Source organism: Microcebus murinus, chromosome 27 (assembly GCF_040939455.1).
Source record: "Microcebus murinus isolate Inina chromosome 27, M.murinus_Inina_mat1.0, whole genome shotgun sequence".
Lineage (NCBI taxonomy): Eukaryota > Metazoa > Chordata > Mammalia > Primates > Cheirogaleidae > Microcebus > Microcebus murinus.
In genome coordinates this window covers 9,624,390-9,646,699 of record NC_134130.1, presented here as the reverse complement: position 1 = coordinate 9,646,699, position 22,310 = coordinate 9,624,390, and the positions used below count along the sequence as shown (strand labels likewise).

Here is a 22,310-nt window from a genome sequence, read left to right as displayed (position 1 = left end):
CAAAGATAATGAAACCATTATCATTTAGAAACCATCAACCTAGTGTACTTTCAACTTGGAGGGAAATATAAAAGTTTATGCTTATTTAAAAGCCAAGGACAAAATAGTCTCTCAGGTAATCCACTGTTTATGGCAATTTGTGAATTTAGGAGGCTATGGATGGGTACAGTCTTTCTAAGTTAGAAAGACAGGTATATCTGGACACTGAAATAGAAATGTGGTGCAGTGAAAAGAACATGTGTTCTAGAAAAAAATGACTTGGGGTTCAGTACTGCCTATGACACTCATTGCTATGCAGGACATTGGTGAGATTACGAAAACTCTTTGAGCCTCGATTTTCTCACCTATAAAATGAAGACAATAATAATACCTGATACAGAGAGTTTATGGACTGATTGTTTAAAGTACCCACCTGATCAACTGGTAGATACCAGTTCCTAAAGAAATCTCAGTTTCTTTCCTTATTCTCTGAGAAAGGAAATCCAATGGCAGTGACAATGTCTTAGAAACATCCTAGGTCTTAAACTACTTTGATATTTTATGAAGAAAATCCATGTAGTTCTTGTGTTGATTAGAAAGTCACCTAAAAAGTTATTTAGGTATTTTGTGACTTGTACTAGTGATCAATTGGGGCATGGATATGCCTTGGATTTTTCCTTTTAAGTATAGTAAAATGCTGTGTCCCCTCTGGGAATACCTCTTTTCACGATGTGATCTCAGAGCAATTGAAATAAAAGAGCCTGCCTCAAGGAAGGTGGGCAAGAAGAAACTAGAATGGCTTCTTACCACTGTCCACCCAACAGTGCCTTCTAGACATGACATCACCCTTGTCTGGTGACCACTATAAGCTCCTCAGAAGGAGCAGAATAGGACAGCAAATAGCACTTGTACTCCCAGACCTTCTAACAAAATTGGCATACTACTCTTTCAGTCTTACATTGATCAGTGGCAGGGAACTAATTTAAAGTCAGTTTGGAAACCATGTTATCTCTGTAGAGTGGCATCGTTAGATTTTTTTTTTTTTTTAATGCCCAGATCATAGTGTTAACATTACACTTTTCCTTCTCCAACTCCCCACCTCTATAGCTTTTCAATTCTCATCACTCACCTGGGCTCCATCTAGAAAAGGTTATACAGAACCTATGGGCCAGTGTCGCTGCAGACCTTGCCTACTGGTGGAATGATGGAGCCAACCAGTTGAGGGCAGACCAGCCCTTTATTTTCCGCTCTGATAATACTAGAAGAGCCCGGCTGCTTGGGAAGTGAGTGGATTAAGTGCGTATGTGCATGTGAGTGCAGATGCCACAGAGCAAGAGCGACAGCTATACCCACTCCCTCTGGTATCTGGTCCACACCACCCACTGAATGGTCTGGAAGAAGTAGAAAGCAGCAGAAACTTCTGCTTATCTCTAGTCCAGTCCTCCGAGGGAAAATACAAACCACATTCTTTAACATGGCTTACAAAGCTCCTACTTGCATCTTCTAGTGTCTTCTCCTGTTCCCTGCTGCTGTGTACTCCAAGATCTAGACACATTAAACTTCTTGCAGTCCCCAATACCCTGAACATTCATGCTCTGTTGCTTCCGGTCCCAGTCTGGACACTGATTGCTCAAAGAAGCCTATCTTGAACTACCAGGAGTGACTCAGGTAACCCTCCTTCTCCCAGGTGTAATGACCTTTGAAAGGTTCAGAGTAGTCTTAAGATAAAGACAGCTGATGCATGATAACCAAGGGAATAGTATTAATATTATCATGAAGGCCAGAGACATCTTTAGCAAGGACAGTGAGACAGTGAGAGCTCATCTCAAAGGAATAGCTTCCTGGAGATCACAAAAATCCTTTTACCCCAACTGTATAGGGGGGTGTGTATTATTTTTTATATGCCATTAATGGGAAATGGGATTTGAAGGCGTTTTCTAATCACCTCAGAATTTTAGAATCAGTTTTTGATCCCAAGGTTTTTAGCTTTTACATGTCAAAAAAGAAAAAACAAACAAACAAAAAAAACAATAGAGTTCTCTATCAAGGCCATATGAGAGAAGGATTTGAGGGACAGATACAAGGGGTAACAGGCCAGTCTTAAGGTTACTGTCAAATCCCTAGCAGTAAATGGGAATAAGGAAAACTTCTCCAGTTTGGGGAGAAAACTTACTTCATTGTGCTGTAATGATTAGTCTCTAAATATTAGGAATATTAAGACCTGTTTAATCATGTTTTAGATTTTGTACCTGAGATGGCTGATTGGTTTTTTCCAAAAAAGACTATGGAGGTATAGCTGTGCACAGTATGCTATCTGCCATAATAGAGGTGAATGTGGCTTGGTGAATCTCATTGATGACAAAATAGCCATTTTAGAGGATTCACATGTGTCTGCTGAGTGATCTTGTGTGAAAGATTTATGACTCATTCTTTGTCATCTGGGTTTTATCCCCACCATGTGAGTCCCCTTCAGGCTGTGTAGTGAGGAGGTTGCTTATCTCCTCTGCCCCTCATACCACGGGTAGCAGAAGGTGGATTTGCATCATCACATCCAAAGGTTATGCTTCTGTCTTTTTATAAATAAAGAAGACCCTTTCCTTTGAGACCGCTTCCATTTGGCTCTATCACCTCTGAGCCTACTTCATCACTGTTACCCAGCTCCGCCCCCATCTGGCACTATCATTTGTCATCTGTCAGTGAAAGTCTTGGCACTTGGCTGTGTCCTGCCATCATCCTGGGTGACCTCAAAGTCCATGTTAATAAGCCACCTGTCACCTTGGCTGCCGAGCTCCTTAACGCCCCTCCTATCTAGTGACCTTTACTTCTACTATGCTTTGTCTATTTACCTCAAGGGCTGTGTCCTGTGATTTGTCATCCTGGAAGCTGATTCCTCTGTGAAATTTAACATGCCCCTCTCTGACCGCAGCGTTCCATCCTCTAAGCTCCTTAGCTTTCTCCCACACGTCAGCTCTTGGCTCAGAGAGAACTTTTGTCAGTTGTTGCTTCAATTTCCTCCCAAATTGAAGTCCACTCCTGGTTTATTTACATTTCCAATAAAAAAAACTCCCTCTCGTTTTTCCTGCACTGACCTAAGTACACCATGCATGGTTTCTAGTCTTAGCCTAATCAGCAGCACCACCCAGCAAGACTTCTGTGTGTCTCAGCTTCCTCCAAGGTCAGTACAATGGCTGGGTCTTTAATCATTCTCCTGTGGCCTTTTACCCTTGCTCCTGGCAGATGACATGCACATTATTTCACAGGGGAAATAAACCATCAAGCAGCAGTTCCTTCAACTTACGCCTTCTCTGTTACAATTACTCGTTATTACTTTCTTTTCTCCTATTCATTCTTTCACTTACTTATTTGCCCAACATATATTTTAATTCCTACTATGGCCTAGGCACCGTGCTATGTTATAAACATAGAAGAATGAACACATACAGTTTCAGTGAAGGGGAAACAAACCTTGAAATTGCAATAATGTTGTAGATATAAAGGGTTTTTTGTTTGTTTCTTTCTTCATATCTTTCTCTTTCTTATATATTTGGGTAAGGGTGGTATCTTTTCTTCTTCACATGAAGATGATAATTCTCTGCTATTATAAGAAAATATGAAAATATCTACCTAGAGTCTATTGATGTTTCTAGAACCTACTCAATTTTTCTTCTTCTGTTTATAGCCAGGCTTCTCAGAAAAATAATCTATAGTTGTCTCCATATGCCTATGTTCCATTATGCCTCAATCTACTTCAACACAGTTTTCGTATATATTGCTCCACTGAAACTACTCGCTAGGGTCACTGATGAATTTTTAGTTGCCAAACCAATGCACACATCCTGGCCCATTGTAGCATTCCATTCTGTGGGTTGTCTCTTCCTTTTGTCGATTGTTTACTTTGCTGTGCAGAAGCTTTTTAGCTTGATGTGATCCCATTTGTCCATTTGTTGCCTGTCCTTTGGGGGTATTAGTCAAAAAGAGATTTCTATTTTCGAAGGCTTCATTTGTTCTTCCCCAAAAAGTCCTTCCCTAGAGTAATGTCCTGAAATGTTTCCCCAATGTTTTCTTTTAGTAGTTTCATAATTTTAGGTCTTAGAGTATTTAATCTACTTTCATTTGATTTTTGTATATGGTGAGAGATAAGGGTCTAGATTCATTCTTCTGCATGTGGATATCCAGTTTTCCCAGCACCAAGTATTGAAGAGACTGTCCTTTCCCCACTGTTGTGTTCTTGGTAACTTTGTCAAAGATAAGTTGACTATACATGTGTGAATTTATTTCTGGGTTGTCTATTCTGGTCTGTTGGTTTATGTATCTGATTTTATGCCTGTACCATATTGTTTTGGTTACTACAGCTCTGTGGTATAATTTGAAATCAGGTAATGTGATTCCTCCAGTTTTGTTCTTTTTGCTCAGGATGCCTTTAGCTATTCTGAGTCTTTTGTGGTTCCACATATAAATTTTATGATTTTTTCTATTTCTGTGAATAATGTCATCGTTTTGATGAGGATTGCATTGCATCTGTAGATTGCTTTGGGAAGTATGGATATTTTAACAATATTGATCCTTCCAATTCATGAGCTTGGAATATATTTCCATTTTTTTTGTATCTTCTTCCATTTCTTTCATCATTGTTTTATGGTTTTCATTATAGAGATCTTTCACTTCTTTGGTTAAGTTTATTCCTAGGTATTTTATTTTATTTGTAGCTATTGTAAATGGGATTACTTTCTTGGTTTGTTTTTCACATTCTTTACTGTTGGCATATAGAAATGCTATTGAGTTTTGTATAATCATTTTGTATCCTGCACCTTTATTGAGTTTATCCGTTCTAATATCAGTTTTTTGTAGAGTCTTTAGGTTTCTCTAGAATCTCTAGATATAAGATCATATCATCTGCAAATAAGGATAATTTTACTTCTTCCTTTTCAAAGGATGACCTTTATTTTATTTCTCTTGTCTGATAGCTCTAGCTAGAAATTCCAGTACTATGTTGAATACCACTGGTGAAAGTGGGAATCCTTTTGTTGTTCCAGATCTTAGAGGAAAGGCTTTCAGTTTTTTTCTATTCAGTATGATACTCACTATGGGCTTGACATATATGGCTTTTATCATGTTGAGGTAAGTTCCTTCTATACCCAGTTTTTTAGAGTTTTTATCATTATAGGATGTTGAATTTTATTGAATGCTTTTTCAGTATCAATTGAAATGATTACGTATTTTTTGTTCTTCATTCTGTTAATATGATGTATCAGGTTGGTTGATTTGTACATATTGAACCATCCTTGCATTCCGGGAATGAATCCCACTTGATCATGATGACTAATCTCTTTAATGTGTTGTTGAATTCATTTTGCTAATATTTTGTTGAGAATTTTTACATATATGTTTATCAGACAGATTGTCCTATAGTTTTCTTTTTTTGTTGTGTCTTTATCTGGTTTTGATATCGGGGTGGTAACAGCCTTCCTAGAATGAGTCTGGGAGTAGTCCCTCCTCAATTTTTAGGAATACTTTAAGTAGGAGTGGCATTAATTTTTTAAATGCTTGGTAGAATTCAGCAGTGAAGCCATTGTGTCCTAAGCTTTTCTTTGATCAGAATCTTTTTATGACTACATTTATCTTATTACTTGTTATTATTATTATTATTAGGTTTTGGATTTCTTCCTGGTTCAATCTTAGTAGGTTGTATGTATCTAGGAATCTATTCATTTCTTCTAGGTTTTCCAATTTATTGGAATATAGTTGCTCATAGTCGTCTCTAATGATCCTTTGGATTTCTGCAGTATCATTTGTAATGTCTCCCCTTTAATCTCTGATTTTATTTATTTGGCTGTTCTCTCCTTTTTTCTTAACTTGGCTAAACATATGTCAATTTCCTTATCTTTTTGAAAAGCCAACTTTTTGTATGGTTAATATTTTTTATTATTAGGTTATTAATTATCAAGTGTTTGATTTCCCTAAGTATAATACTAAATTGGACAGTTAATATCTGTGACATTTAATTTTGACACTTCTTATTTTATTTTTATTGTAAAGGTACGTCCTCATTCTTTCAAAGGCATGTTTTGATTTGTGATTATCTTTCAAAATCTTATTAGAACAAATTTTGTACAACCATAAATAAGTCGAAAATCTGTATTATTTTCAAATATGAGTTCTGTTGTGAAACAAACACAACACAGACACCTCAAAATAGCAACACTGTTTGGAAAGGATGTGGTTAATGAACCCATAGTATGGTGCTGGTTTAAAAAGTTCTGTTCTGGTTATTGTAATATTAAAAATGAGCTATGTGGATGACCTGAGACCAAAGTGGGTAATGATAGACTAAAAACTATAGTGGAAGCAAATTCATCTAAACCTATACATAAATTAACAACAAGGTTAGATGTTACTATTCCAACAATATTAGACCATTTAAAAGAAATCTACAAGGTAAAGAAGCTGGATAGAGGGGTACTACATAAATTAAACAAATATCCAAAGAAAAATCATCTGAAAGCTAGCCTTTCTTTGCTGTCACCATTTCTGCAATGTATTGTTATGTGTGATAAAAAATAGATTCTTTTTGACAAAGCCTTTGGCACAATGACTGGATAAGGTATGAAACACAGTCCAAAAACCCCATCAACAAAAGCCAATGATGTCTGTTTGGTAGTGTTGTTATCATCTACAGCCTCATGAAACCTGGTCGGTTACAGTGGATGTCTACTACAGCCAATTGGACAGAATGATGAGGATGCTTGCAATTAAACAGCCGAGATTGGTCAATAGAGACAGTCAAATCCTCTTATAGGACACACTCGACCACATGTTACAAACAATGCCACTCAAACTACAGCGATTGGATTTAGAAACTCTCTGTCATCCACTGTATTTGCCAGACCTTACACAGACTGACTACCACTTCTTCCAGACTTTGGACCACGTCTTACAAGAAAAAGTATTCAATTCTTAACAAGCTGTAAAAAACACCTTTAGTGTTTTCATTGCCACTCGCTCTCCAGGCTTCCTTGCTACTGGCATAAACAAGGTACTGTTAAGATGACAAAACTGTGTCAATAGTTTAGACAGATACTTTGATTAATTGCACTGCTTGTTTGAGATATAATAAACTAAAGTTTTGATTTGAAGTCAGACATTTCATATGTAATGACCTAAATTATTTTGTGTCAATTTATTTCTGCTCCAATCTTTATTATTTCTATTCCTCTATTACTTTTGGGTTTGGTGTACTCTTCTTTTTCTACTTCTTTGAGATGCATTGTTAGGTTTATTTGAAGCTTTTTTACTTTTTGATGTAGGCTGTTATTGCTATAGACTTTCTTGAATTTTCTGGGAAAGGGTAGATAGTTCCCAGAACTGAGATCCCTCCCCTTTAGTGATCTTATAGGGTAACTTTTGAGGGTTACCATGGTATTTGTAAACTGTCATGGCAGCAGGAGATGTGATTTTTATTATGCTAATGAGGGTAGGTCACTTGAGGACACTATCACCTTGCTTGTATGCATGTTCCAAAACCTCCTTTTGTGGCCTTGATCATATCTCTAATTTGTAGCTTCTCTACCTGTTTTTGGTTGATCAGTCCTTGGAGACCCTCTATCTTAGACCAAACATCTGTTTGGTCTTTGGAAATCCTCTGGTCAAGGCGTCTGTTCTTTCTTGGAAGCTCCCTGTGCTCAACTTGTTCCTCCTTCTGTAGACAAAGTGTCTCCTAGTGCCATCTACTCCTCTTCCTCCTTCCTTATCCCCACCTAACAAACCTCTGGCTTAACCCATCTCATTTTGGCGTGTGGGGTGGAAGGCAGAGAGGCAGGGGCCCTCCAACTGCCCTGGCCCTCAGTCTAACTCTCCATGTATTTTTTTCAAAGTTTTTTTTTTAAAACTTGTTATGTTAAAGGAGCATAAGGTAGTTAATAAATATTTGATATCTGTTTAGCTTACTTTATGTAGCTATTGACTTCAGTGATTTTGAAAGGTCAAGGATAATTCTCTAAAATCAATTAAGGCAGGGATCCACAACCTATGGTGACTTGTACAACTATTTCATTATATATTATAATGTAATAATAATAGAAATAAAGTACACAATAAATATAATGCTCTTGAATCGTCCTTATACCATCCCCCAAACCCCTCAACCCCAATCCATGGAAAAATTGTCTTCCATGAAAATGGTCCCTGGTGCCAAAAACGTTGTGGACCACTGAATTAAGGCACCTTTGGCTTGTGTAAACAGGTACAAATTAGTAAGTTTCCCCCTTGAATTCAACTGCAATGTGTTGGTCTGTAAAGTATAAACCCGTTGTCAGCCATGGTTGCCTTGGTTAATTGAATGACCCTGCTTCATAAACACAGCCTAAAATGCATTTGGCTTAATAACCTAAACCATAACACATAATGGAGTATTTTATAGAACTATATCTACTTAGAATAGCATAATTGGGATTTGAATTAATTATAATTCAAAAAGTTGTTTTAGCCTATGGCATATGACCTCTGCAACCCCAAATGCCAAAATCTTACTGTGTAAAAATGATCCACACAGTACAGAATGTACATAAATTGGATTGAATTTCATACTGTCTAAAGAGTTCTTGCAAATTAGTTCCTGCTGCTTTGTGAAAGACCATATTTAAACTGAATCACAGAAGGCCTCCTGCAGTGAAAAGCCAACTTGCTAAAAGAAGGATTTATGGCCCAATGACACCAGGGAGTCTATGGCCCTATTCTGCAAGTGAGCAGAAGGTCATTGAAAATGAACACATTTTAAGAAATCCACGTTTCTAAAAACATCTTGCAAAGAATAAAATGGTAATTCAGGGAACATGCATAAGTTTACTTGATTTTTTTATTAACATTAGCCTTTATGTGAAAAAAATACATGTCATGTAAATAGCACAAAGAATAATACAATAAATACCCTTTTAACTCTCCCAAATTTTAAAGAGTAGAATAGTACTATACCAGGCATATCCCCTTGGCACTCACTGTTTCCAAAAGCCAATAATAGCTGTCTACACCAAGCATCTGAGATACTTTGCCTGCGAGCACCCTTCTGGCCTTAGAAATATGCTTAGTCCCTGCAGGCAGGCATGCTGGGAGGGCCAGGGAGTTAAGGCCATCAGGAGCAGCTTTCAACTAATAATGGGTAAGAGCTGGTAGATAAATATCCAAACTTCAGGTGGGATGATTTTGAGGTATATTTTATGCAGTCTTTAAGTGGAATCAATCTGCAAGTGAAACCAAGCCCCAGTTATCCACATTAATAACCTACTTGTTAACTTAGCTAATATAGACTTCCTTTCCCTTCCCATGTCGTTTGCCCACTTCCATACTAGTGAGATACGTACTTCCTAGGATAACGTCTGGATTAAGCTACTTCACTTAAACCCTTAGGCTAGAGTTTGTCTCTGGTGGCATTGCCAATGCTGTCGAAGTTCTTTGTATCCACCCCAGTCACAATTCTGTTTCCTGTCCCTACCAAGGGTAACTAGTGTCTGCATTTTTTATGTTTATTCTTGCTTTCCTGTTTGCAATAGTTTCACTAAATATATTACACATATTAGGAACTGCATTGTTTGCTGTAACAAGGTACCCCAAACTCGGTGACTTAAGCAACAGAATTTTTCTCCCAGTTCTGGAGGAGGCTGGGAGTCTAAGATCAAGGTATAGGCAGGGTTGGTTCCTTCTGAGAGCCAGGAGGGAAGGCCACGCTCCAGGCTTGTCTCCTTGGCTTCTAGGCAGCCATTTTCTCCTCGAGTCTTCACACTGCCTTACGTCTGCACATGGCTGTATCCAACTTTCCTCTTTTTATGTCAGTCACATTGTAATAGAATCCACCCTAATGACCTCCCTTTAATGTTATTATTTCTTGAAAGACCACATTTCCCAATATGGTCATATTCTGAGATACTAAAAGTTAGAGTTTCAACATATGAATTTTGAGGGAGACACAATTTAGCCCCAAAAAGTAACTAACAATGTATTTTTCAAACAAAATGTTTTTAAACTGCATGCATTTATTTCCTACTCTATGCGTTTTAGTGACTTTTACAACTAAGCATTGTTTCTAAGATTCATCTTTAGGTTGTTCTCAGATTTTGACTGTTGCATTAATGTTGTTACGATGCACTTGCCTCTCCTGATACACATGTCAAGAATATCTAGGCGTGAAATAGCTGCGTCATCAACTCTGTGCACATTTTAAGTTACATTTGCTAGTAAGGACAGTAGATTGAATACACGTGTCTAATTTTATTTCCCTTTCAAAACCCCACTGGAAGCCGTTCTCACTGTGATCATTAGACACAACTTGCTTCTGATGATCGAGCATCGGCACCAGGCCTCTATTACTGCAGGATCTTATAGTAATCTCTTTCCACTTCAACCCCAACCCTAGATTGGGGGAAAAGCAATTTGAAACAAAGCCCAGGTACTGTATTTCATATGTAAATATTTCAGCTGCTTCTAACTAACTGCCCACCTAGGCTGCTATCTACCCTATGGCTTCTGCTTGCTCATAGTTTCATATACTCATGATTTCTACTTATTCCCTGCTCTCTTTGTCCTCTTTAAACTTGTTTCCTTCCTACCACCTACTAATTGTATTTCTCAAATTCAGACTTTCTAAAAAGAGGTTATTCTAGGTTCAGAGGGTTGCTTTGCTCCTTCCCCCACCCCACCCCAAGACAGGTTCTCACTCTGTCACCTAGGCTAGGGGCAATGGTGTTATCATAGCTCACTGCAACCTCAAACTCCTGGTTGAGCTCAAGTGATCCTCCTGCCTCAGCATCCTGAGTAACTGGGACTACAGGCGCACCCCACCATACCCAGCTAATTTTTCTCTTTTTGTGGAGATAGGAGTCTCCTTCTTGCTCAGGTTGGTCTGGAGCTCCTGGCCTCAAGCAACCCTCCCACCTTGGCCTCCCAAAATGCTAGGATTACAGGCATGAGCCACTGCACCTGGCCTCTTCCTTCTGCATAGACCTCATAAACTGGCCAAATTGTGGTAGATTGGCTGATTTTGGGGCTGGTACCCTCTTGGCCAAGCAGAATGGCATAATGAGAAGGTCATTTTCTGAAAAAGGGGTTGTTGAAATGTGCAGTCACTTAGCAAATAATAGGCTAATCTCCCATAGTAATAAAGAGGAGAAATTTGGATTTGTATTCTTGGATGCCACTAAGGATTAAGGGCTATTTTTTAAAATATATTTTTGTTTATAACAGGCTGCGTAATAGCATATAGATCATAATGTACCAGACTAAAAGTCAAGACATACATTTAATTCTTCCGTTGATCATGGGCTTTGTACATTAGACAAGCTAATAAACTTTTTTGTCCCTTAATTTCTCTACCCCTCTAATGAGGTTAATACCTGCCCTTTTACTATTTCACATATGCAGACAAGTAAGATTAGAGACATAAAAGTACATAGAACTTTTATGAAAAAAAGCATGTGAAAATCAAAATAATTACTATTTTGTATATGAAGATTTTAATGAAGTTTTAAAATTAACAGTGGATTTAAGTTTTTATTTTTGCAAAAGATTACACATTTTCTAATGTGTTCATTTCCTTTGTGCACTCAAACATTTTTCTTCTTAGATTGTAATGTATCTTTCATATGTATATACCGCTTAGAACAGTGGTACAAATCATGTAAATGTTAGCTGTTATCTACAGCAGTATGAAAAATTTCTCAAAAAAAAATCCATGGAGGGGCAGTTGCAAATGCTGAAAAAACTGGCCTCTCTTTACTTCCTAATACACATGCTGTTAAAATGCAGTTGCTTGAAGCTCATAAAATAATATATCATGTGATAATATGCTTAAAGAGAAACTTTTAGGGCCCTAACAAATTGGAAGTATCTGGGCTTATGGCCAGGGTGGGAAGTGGAGGGCCATTAACAATGACATTGTGGTATCTGATAGTACCATTGTTCTCCAAGACTGGTTAGTGTGGACAGGCTATCTCAAAATCACCAGGAAGTTTTCTAAAATTCCTGGTTCTATTAGAGAGTCTGATGTAGCAGATCGACAGTGGAAGTTAATGCAGAAATGTGTTAAGTTTCTCAGGTGGTCTTGATTTTCATCCAGGTCTAAGGATTACTAACAGTGTAGAAAAATATAATACAGTCATGTAACTTAGCACATCAATTGTTTACTGTCATCTTATTCAAAATAGTATAGGTATTGGGAAAACATCTACACCCAGAAAAGAGGACTGGGAGGATATCTATCCAAATCAGAATGAATTATAATTATCTCTGGATTGTGGGTTTATGGAAATATTTATTTTGCATTTGCTTTTCTTATTTCTAAGTTTTCTGATTGAGCATATATTACTTTTATAACAATAAATGTTACCAAGAAAATTCGTCACAACCAGTAAAGATTTTAAAGATCCCCATATAGTGCATGGTTTTAGTTTGCCAAATGTGAAAAGAAAAAAAAAGTCTATCAATGCATGTATCACATTTTTTTTTAAAAGGAAAGGCTACCTAGAAAGCAACATGGGAACAATATTAACAATATTTATTCTTGTGTTTTTAAAAATGTAACAAATTCTTTTAAACACTGATAAATGCATGTCTTAGAGAATGTAAAAAAAGTTAAATCCCAATTAGCGTTTACTTCTTTTGCTTTGGCAATAATGGAAATATACCAATGTGTGTAAAAGGATTGTTCAGTCAGTAACCTTGATGGGGAGAGAAAACAGCTCTGATACAATATAGATCTTCTGTCTAATTTGTATTTGTGCACCAAAAATGATGCTCATTTCTTTTTACAGATCCTCTTGGCTCTTGCTCCTCTTGATAAAGGTATCTCTGAAAGTATTAACAAACATGAAAGCATTTACCATTAAGATTTAAGTGTAAATTAAAAAAATATTAATATTATTATAGCTTCAAACTGAGTTTATTCTATTTTTTCTTGTACTTGATAGCAACATTTTATACACATATAGGATATACCCATTAAAAACACATTTGGTTTGTAGTCATTTACATTTTCAGTTAAAATAGGCACTGATTATTTGGCGTATATGTATATAAGTTCTCTTCATTAAATAGGCATCAGAAAATATCTACACTGTGTTTTAAAAATATTAATAGTAAGTTTTACAAGAAAAGAAGTAATCTATTTACTGAAGATATACTCAGCAATGACAAAAAATTATTATTATGTAATCATTTTTGCCTTTGGAAAATAGTTATAAATCTTTTTACAACGCACCTAGACTAATTTGGCGTCCATAATTTCTCCGGCAGCATTCCTTTCCATTGTCTAGCCGTTTGGATTTTCCAACTGGTTTATTTCCCTCGTAGTTCAAGGTCCCCTACATAACAACAACAACAAGGCATTTATTAGGGTCTTGCACATGATAGGCACGGTTCTGCATTCTGTAGATCTACATTTCATTTAATCTGCACAGTGACCCTATGAAGTAGATACTGTTATCTCCACTTTACAGAAGAAGAGATGCTAAAATGGCACAGTAATTCACCCAAAGTCACAGGGTCAGGATTGAACCTAGGCCATGGGGCTCTAGAGTATGTGTTGGTAACCATTATGCTTGTCTCCCTTGATAATTTGCATGTGCTGAATTTTAAGGCAGTTGAGAGGGATTCTTTTTCTAAATCTTTCCTGTTAAGAAAAGTGTCCAGGGTGGGCATGGTGGTTCAGGCCTATAATCCTAGCACTCTAGGAGGCCGAGGCGGGAGGATTGGTTGAGCTCAGGAGGTTGAGACCAGCCTAAGCAAGAGCAAGACCCTGCCTCTACCAAAAATAGGAAAATTAGCCACCATGCACCTGTAGTCCCAGATACTTGGGGGACTGAGGTGGGAGGATTGCTTGAGTCCAGGAGTTTGAGGTTGCAGTGAGCTATGGTAATGCCACTGCACTCTAGCCTGGTCAACAGAGCAAGTATTAAATAAATAAATAAATAAATATTGTCCAGAAATTTAGTCATGGTTCAAATTAGTTTCATGGGGAGGCTACCAACCCATGCTTGTTTTAATTTATCTGATTGTGGTGGTAATTAAAAATGGCATAATTGATAAAATATTCAACAGTTGAACAGTTGTCACTGCAAACATATAATTTAAATAGAAAAGTTCTGAGGCTACAAAGTTTTAAAAATACCAGTTGAAAATGATGACTTCCTAAAGTTTTTTATCTTAACCATTAAAATGTACAGTCCTAGTGATCTTCAATGTAGCATTAGACCTTTCAATTTGGTTATTCACTCATCCATTACTTTATTTATTTATTTTATCATTTCAATATACTTATTAAATGGCTATTTCATTGAAGTTGTATAACTCTAAAAGCTTTTGTTGCTGTCAGGTGTGTAAAATGGAGCTTTAAATTTTTTTATGAATAGGTCTATACAAAGTCATTCGAACAATAGTGTTCCAATCTTTATTGTTCAGTCCAGATTCCTCACAGATGTGTATGAAAATAAAAGCGTTATTTTAAATACTCTGCCAATTTGTGCAGTATATAATGTGGACAAACCTCATTGGTTTCTTCAATAAATGAAGGCAACCTGTTGTATTTAAACCATCCAGTGATGTAAAGCAGAAATCATTTTAGTATCCAGCAAAAATAAAACATGCATCACTTATAAAAAATTTCTTACTCTGACTTCAGTTCCATCGTCTAGGGTGTAATTAAAGGTGACACCAAGTTCAGAAACAATTTTACCATCTTGCAAACTGCTTGATTCTTCAACTGTAAATTTATTTCCTTCTTGTGTATTTCTCAGTTTCACATTGTCATTGGCTTCAGCCTTCCTATTCACTAAATAAATATCTGTAAGAGGAAAGATGTGGGAGTAAATAAAGTAAGAATGCTATAGCAAGTGTTTATTTTTCCAAGTTATATTTTATTTGTTTGTTTTTGCTTTTTGGGGGGAGGACTTGATAGTATTGCCTTTGCACAAGAGCATTCAGATTGCTTCTGTAGAAAAAAGTTCAGGGTCAATCAGATCAACAAAACTGATGTTTTTCTAACACCGAAGAAAAATCAAATGAAGTACAGAATTATTAAATATTAGAGCTGAGTAGTTTCAATAAAATTAACAAACTTTTTGTTTCAGTGTTAAGTCAAATTCTAGATATATCAAATATTAAAAGGTATATTCGTGTATTTATAAAGAAGCACAACTTTGATTCTGAATATACAGCACTTTTTTCTTAAATGCCCATTTGCTGTTCATAATGGCTTTTACATTTTGAACTTTGTAATTCTGTTTGCTTTTTGAAGCATTTGCGACTTACACAAAAAGGGGAAAAATAGCAGATTCATTATTATAAGAATGTACAAGCTCTATAAATTTAAACTCAGAATCTCTAAAGTGTAGGATGTAATTGATGCAGATTTTTCCTTTGGGGGAATGACACAAATTTATTTGCCCAACTTTTACAGTATATGGGTTGCCATAGTATTGGTATAGATTTATAAATCTGTTAAATTAAAACACTCAGAGAAAAGACATAGCTTCTCAAGATTATTCCCAAAGTTTTATAAGTCAGAGAAAATGAGAATTGAATCTAATGTATTCAGAGCTATAAATGTTGATAGAACTCTTTTTCGTTACTTTATTATATGGTCTTTGCTTTTCTGTCCCCAAGAATTTAAAGTTTTAAAACCTGGAAGTTATCATTACATGCTGCCATTTTCTTACTGCAAGCCAACAAACAAAAATTTCAATTTTCAATGACAGAGGTACAGTCAACAGTTAAAGAGTGAGAAAACCTAGCTGGATCTTTCTTGTGTTCAGAGTAAAGCAACCAAAGAATCTTTTCTTCCACTAATGAGACAGTGGATTCTTTTCCTGTAAGAGGTGAGAATATGATTCCCTACTCCAAACCATCACACCTTCTGGATCTTCGCCATTATCCCGTCAGGAGCCATTCTTAAGCCCAGAGGTTTAGAAGTTAGAAAGAAAAATGTCTGTGAGAAAGCAAAGAATGAGCCATGAAGGAATGAAGTCTTTACCGATTTTTTCCATGGACTCGTCATAGTTCTTACTCCAGTCTATCTTCCAAGTAGTATCAAATGCCATGATCTCAATTGAGTCAGCCTCTAGGTATTCAGGGTTCCTGGTCTGTCGTTAGGAGAGAATTTATTCTATTTCTTATCTTAGAAACAACCTTGTACTGTGATATGGAAGTTTAAAGTTCAAGAGCTACCTAACTACTCTAATACTAACTCACTCTAGTTTCTCTTTCCATAAATTCCTTAGATCTTCTCAAATTCAGCTGAATTTCATCATAACCATATTTACTTTGTCTTAAACTATAATTTGTGAGCATATTTATTTCAAGAATTAGAATGCATGCTGTCTAAAGATAGTTTTTGTGTTTATAAGTACAAACAGCACACTATATTGAAGGTAACATAATTAATAGCATGTACCAAATAACATCTGGGAAATGAGATTACTAATGACCAATCCCTTTTGCGCAACAGCAATTACCTTGTAAAGAGTTTATGATCTGGCCGGGCGCTGTGGCTCACGCCTGTAATCCTAGCTCTTGGGAGGCCGAGGCGGGCAGATTGCTCAAGGTCAGGAGTTCAAAACCAGCCTGAGCAAGAGCGAGACCCCGTCTCTAGTATAAATAGAAAGAAATTAATTGGCCAACTGATATATATATAAAAAATTAGCCGGGCATGGTGGCGCATGCCTGTAGTCCCAGCTACTCGGGAGGCTGAGGCAGAAGGATCACTCAAGCCCAGGAGTTTGAGGTTGCTGTGAGCTAGGCTGACGCCACGGCACTCACTCTAGCCTGGACAACAAAGTGAGACTCTGTCTCAAAAAAAAAAAAAAAAAAAAAAAAGAGTTTATGATCAAATACAATTGAAAAGTTAAAGTTAAGATTATTGAGAAAGAATATGTATTTTCTAATAAGTCCTTTTGCCTTGTGTTTAGAGTTGCCAGGAGTTTGAATAAATATCCTGGCACCTTGTACAGGGCATGACACATTCACTGTAAGTATTAATATTCATTAGATTTTTGTTTTGGTCTTGAATGTGAGAGAGCAAAACTGCAAGAGGTAGAAATGTGACCAGATAACATGAAAACTTTCATAAGGGAAAGAATCAGCTTTGAACAACTGCCATGTGAACAGAGAACAAACGGCATATTTCAGCCATGCCATTAATTAAAATCATCCCTTTCTTTGGTTCTCACTCCCTCTCATCCCCAAACCTGGTGGAATCAGAAGCCACAGCGCGATATGTGGTGGGTGGGGTGTAGCGGATAGCTGGAAGGGTACAAAGAGAAGGTTGTCACAGCTCTCTGCTCCCTGCCTTCCATCCTGGAGCAGGCCTGCGCTGGGGGAGGAAAAACTTTAACTTAGTGTGAAGTGCAAATTATTAACAAGTCTTAAGATGTTAATTGCTATTAATAAAAAGAGTCTATTACTGTGACTGAATGTGACCAGAGAACTTCTTATTATAACTAAGGGAAAACAGAGAAGCTATAGGGCCTGCCCAAGATATTATTCAAGCTTGAGGGAGATGTAATCAACAAGTTTGAATAGGAAATAGGTGAAAAGAACACTGGGTTTTTCATTTTGATATTTTAAAATTTTGGGGGGATTTTTAAAATTTATTTTATGATGGTTTTTATCTTGAGTTTCCCAGTTTTTATTTTATTAGGTAAAATAAGAAGGTAAGCACATTAGAAAGCACATTAGGTAAGCACATTAGAAAGCAGACTACCTTCTATTAGCTTTGCTATTTCCTTAAAAACGAAAAGGACATCAGAACACACATAAGGGAGAAAGGTGGTAATAATGGGAATTCCTTTTCATTAATAACTTCAGCTTTATCACAAAAATTTGTATATTGTGTTTGTTTTTCTCTCTTTTTGTCAAAGATAATGAAACCATTATCATTTAGAAACCATCAACCTAGTGTACTTTCAACTTGGAGGGAAGTATAAAAGTTTATGCTTATTCAAAAGCCAAGGACAAAATAGTCTCTCAGGTAATCCACTGTTTATGGCAATTTGTGAATTTAGGAGGCTATGGATGGATACAGTCTTTCTTTCTAAGTTAGAAAGACAGGTATATCTGGACACTGAAATAGAAATGTGGTACAGTGAAAAGAACATGTATTCTAGAAAAAAATGACTTGGGTTTCAGTACTGCCTATGACGCCCATTGCTATGCAGGGCTTTGGTGAGATTACGAAAACTCTTTGAGCCTCGATTTTCTCACCTATAAAATGAAGACAATAATAATACCTGATACAGAGAGTTTATGGACTGATTGTTTAAAGTACCCACCTGATCAACTGGTAGATACCAGTTCCTAAAGAAATCTCAGTTTCTTTCCTTATTCTCTGAGAAAGGAAATCCAATGGCAGTGACAATGTCTTAGAAACATCCTAGGTCTTAAACCACTTTGATATTTTGTGAAGAAAATCCATGTAGTTCTTGTTTTTATTAGAAAGTCACCTAAAAAGTTATTTAGGTATTTTGTGACTTGTACTAGTGATCAATTGGGGCATGGATATGCCTTGGATTTTTCCTTTTAAGTATAGTAAAATGCTGTGTCCCCTCTGGGAATACCTCTTTTCACGATGTGATCTCAGAGCAATTGAAATAAAAGAGCCTGCCTCAAGGAAGGTGGGCAAGAAGAAACTAGAATGGCTTCTTACCACTGTCCACCCAACAATGCCTTCCAGACATGACCTCACCGTTGTCTCATCGCCACTCCTCAGAAGGAGCAGAATAGGACAGCAAATAGCACTTGTACTCCCAGACCTTCTAACAAAATTGGCATACTACTCTTTCAGTCTTACATTGATCAGTGGCAGGGAACTAATTTTAAGTCAGTTTGGAAACCATGTTATCTCTGTAGAGTGGCATCGTTAGTTTTTTTTTTTAATGCCCAGATCATAGTGAAAATACAAACCACATTCTTTATTTAACATGGCTTACAAAGCTTCTACTTACATCTTCTAGTGTCTTTTCCTGTTCCCTGCTGCTGTGTACTCCAAGATCTAGACACAGTAAACTTCTTGCAGTCCCCAGTCCCCTGAACATTCATGCTCTGTTGCTTCCGGTCCCAGCCTGGACACTGATTGCTCAAAGAAGCCTACCTTGAACTACCAGGAGTGACTCAGGTAACCCTGCTTCTCCCAGGTGTAATGACCTTTGAAAGGTTCAGAGTAGTCTAAAAAGATAAAGACAGCTGATGCATGATAACCAAGGGAATAGTATTAATATTATCGTGAAGGCCAGAGACATCTTTAGCAAGGACAGTGACACAGTGAGAGCTCATCTCAAAGGAATAGCTTCCTGGAGACCACAAAAATCCTTTTACCCCAACTGTATAGGGGGGAGTGTATTATTTTTTATATATCATTAATGGGCAATTGCATTTGAACGCGTTTTCTAATCACCTCAGAATTTTAGATTCTGTTTTTGATCCCAAGGTTTTTAGCTGTTACATGTCAAAAAACAAAAAAAATAGAGTTCTCTATCAGGGCGATATGAGAGAAGGATTTGAGGGACAGATACAAGGGGTAACAAGAGAGTCTTAAGGTTACTGTCAAATCCCTAGCAGTAAATGGGAATAAGGAAAAATTCTCCAGTTTGCGGAGAAAACTTACTTCATTCTGCTTCAATGATTAGTCTCTAAATATTAGGAATATTAAGACCTGTTTAATCATGTTTTAGATTAGATTTAGATTAAACATTAAAAATGTTTAATCATTTTGTACCTGTGATGGCTGATTGGTTTTTTCCAAAAATGACTATGGTGGTAGACCTGTGCACAGTATGCTATCTGCCATAATAGAGGTGAATGTGGTTTGGTGAATCTCATTGATGACCAAACAGCCATTTTAGAGGATTGACATGTATCTGCTGAGTGATCTTGTGTGAAGGATTTATGACTCATTCTTTGTCATCTGGGTTTATCCCCACCATGGTGAGTCCCCTTCAATCTGTGTAGTTAGGAGGTTGCTTATCTCCTCTTCCCCTTATACCACGGGTAGAAGAAGGTTGATTTTCATCATCACATCCAAAGCTTATGCTTCTGTCCTGGATGAAAATCAAGACCACCTGAGAAACTTAAAAAATTTCTCCATTCTTAACTCCCACTGTTGATCTACTACATCAGACTCTCTAATAGAACCAGGAATTTTAGAAAACTTCCTGGTGATCCTCCACATGGCTGTATCCAACTTTCCTCTTTTTATGTCAGTCACATTGTAATAGAATCCACCCTCATGACCTCCTTTTAATGTTATTATTTCTTGAAAGACCATATTTCCAAATATGGTGATATTCTGAGATACTAAAAGTTAGAGTTTCAACATATGAATTTTGAGGGAGACACAATTTAGCCCCGAAAAGTAACTAACAATGTATTTTTCAAACAAAATGTTTTTAAACTGCATGCATTTATTTCCTACTCTATGCGTTTTCTGTGACTTTTACAACTAAGCATTGTTTCTAAGATTCATCTTTAGGTTGTTCTCAGATTTTGACTGTTGTATTAATGTTGTTACGATGCACTTGCCTCTCCTGATACACATGTCAAGAATATCTAGGCGTGAAATAGCTGCGTCATCAACTCTGTGCACATTTTAAGTTACATTTGCTAGTAAGGACAGTAGATTGAATACACGTGTCTAATTTTATTTCCCTTTCAAAACCCCACTGGAAGCCGTTCTCACTGTGATCATTAGACACACCTTGCTTCTGATGGTCGAGCATCGGCACCAGCCCTCTGCATTACTGGAGGATCTTCTCATCGCTGTTGCTCAGGGAGCTCACATATCTAACAGCGTTTCTGAGCCCTGGGTGTCAGAGGATGGGTGTCCCTGGGCCTTTCCACGGCACAAGTGCCCCTTTCACCAGTGCTCTCCTTATCCTTGGTAGGCATAGTGTCTTCCAGCTTTCCCAAGGAACATGGTCTCCTGGTAGGTTTCACAGTTTTCAGGTGAGTAGATTCAGATGTCCCCATCCCAAGTCTCAGGTCCCCGTGATGGCAGGACCTTCCCAACTAGGGTCCTGACACCGCATAGACGATTTCGTCAAGGCTGGAAAGTCAACACTCTCTGGAGCTCTGCTGTCCATTGGAAAGCCCTGGGCCCAGTCCTTAGTAGTCGTATTTTTTTTTGTCCTTGACTACAAGGAATGAAGATCTCTTTATATGCTGCCTAGGAGGCCCTCTGATTTTCATACTCTGCCTTAAATTGGCCATTGGTCACCCTCAGCCTTTCATTGTCTTCCTCCAATATATTAATAGCATTCAGCAACAACTTTGAGTTTTCTTATTTTAATTTATCAAACCTTTCAAATGGCTGAGATACTGCACCCATTAGTACATTTTCTTCTACTGGTAGTCTGTTCCAGTTCAACACAGGTGGGAGATTTAACAGCTGCACTTCTCCTTAACATTAGTGCCCCCCTACCAGAGTGATGGCTTCTCACTATGGCTGACTGGGGATCCCATCTCAAGCCCCATTTTAGAATCTGCTTTCTCAGAGTACTTCTGGAACTAATTCTTTCAGGTAGGATTTTCTGTTATGGAGAACTATGTGCAGGAAGTTTATTGGGGAGTTACGGGTGTTTGAGTGTTTGTCCCTTCCAGCACTCACATTGAAATTTAATTGCCAGTGTAATGGTGTTGGCAGGTGGGGCCTTTAAGAGGTGATTAGGCCATGAGGGCTCCACCCTCCTGAGGGCTTAATGCTCTTAAAAGGGCTCATGGGAGTCGGCTGTCTCTCTCGCTCTCTCTGCCCTTCCATTTTCTGCCATGGGAGAATCTGGGCATCTTGGAAGAAGAGAATGGCCTCTCTAGACACTGAACCTGCTGGCTCCTTGGCCTTAGACTTCCCAAACTCCAGAACTGTGAGCAAATCAATTTTTGTTTATGAATTACCCAGTCGCAGGTATTGTTATGGCAGCAAAAAACAGACTAAGGAGTACTCTAGACTTGGGAAAAACAGCCATGAGTGAAAGAAGCAGGGTTGGGCAGAGGGAGAAGTTGCCTACAATGCAGCAGCAGCACTGGCCTCTGTGGTCCCTTATAGCTGTCCCAGGAGGTGTCATCATCAGCCAGTGCTGGCTGTAGGCTGCTCTTGAGGAGGGCGCAGAACCGTGGGCAAATGAGCGCTCAGGATTTCCTACTACACTCTTTTCTATTTGATACATGCATGGCTTTATTTTCCCCCACAAAAAATATGATGATGCTCTAAATATGTTTTGTAACTTTCCCTCACCTCTCATCTGAGCTTAATATATTGTGAATATTTTTCCATGTAGTAAATATCTTTGGAATGGTAAATTTTGGTT

The 22,310-nt window shown here is 37.5% G+C and overlaps 2 long non-coding RNA genes across 3 annotated transcripts in view; one reads left to right on the top strand and one right to left on the bottom strand.

Annotated features, from left to right (window-relative positions):
• LOC142864863 (uncharacterized) overlaps positions 1 to 22,310 on the top strand; it is a 114,606-nt gene that overhangs the window by 17,680 nt on the left and 74,616 nt on the right. For both annotated transcript variants that reach the window (XR_012915175.1, XR_012915174.1), the window contains exon 4: positions 12,774 to 12,804. This is a non-coding gene — a long non-coding RNA (uncharacterized LOC142864863). The remainder of the gene's footprint in view (positions 1 to 12,773; positions 12,805 to 22,310) is intronic.
• Positions 12,723 to 14,715, bottom strand: LOC142864864 (uncharacterized). Its single transcript, XR_012915177.1, has 3 exons — positions 14,628 to 14,715; positions 13,220 to 13,322; positions 12,723 to 12,810 (listed from the first exon to the last, which is right to left on the bottom strand). It is a non-coding gene; the product is annotated as an uncharacterized LOC142864864 (long non-coding RNA).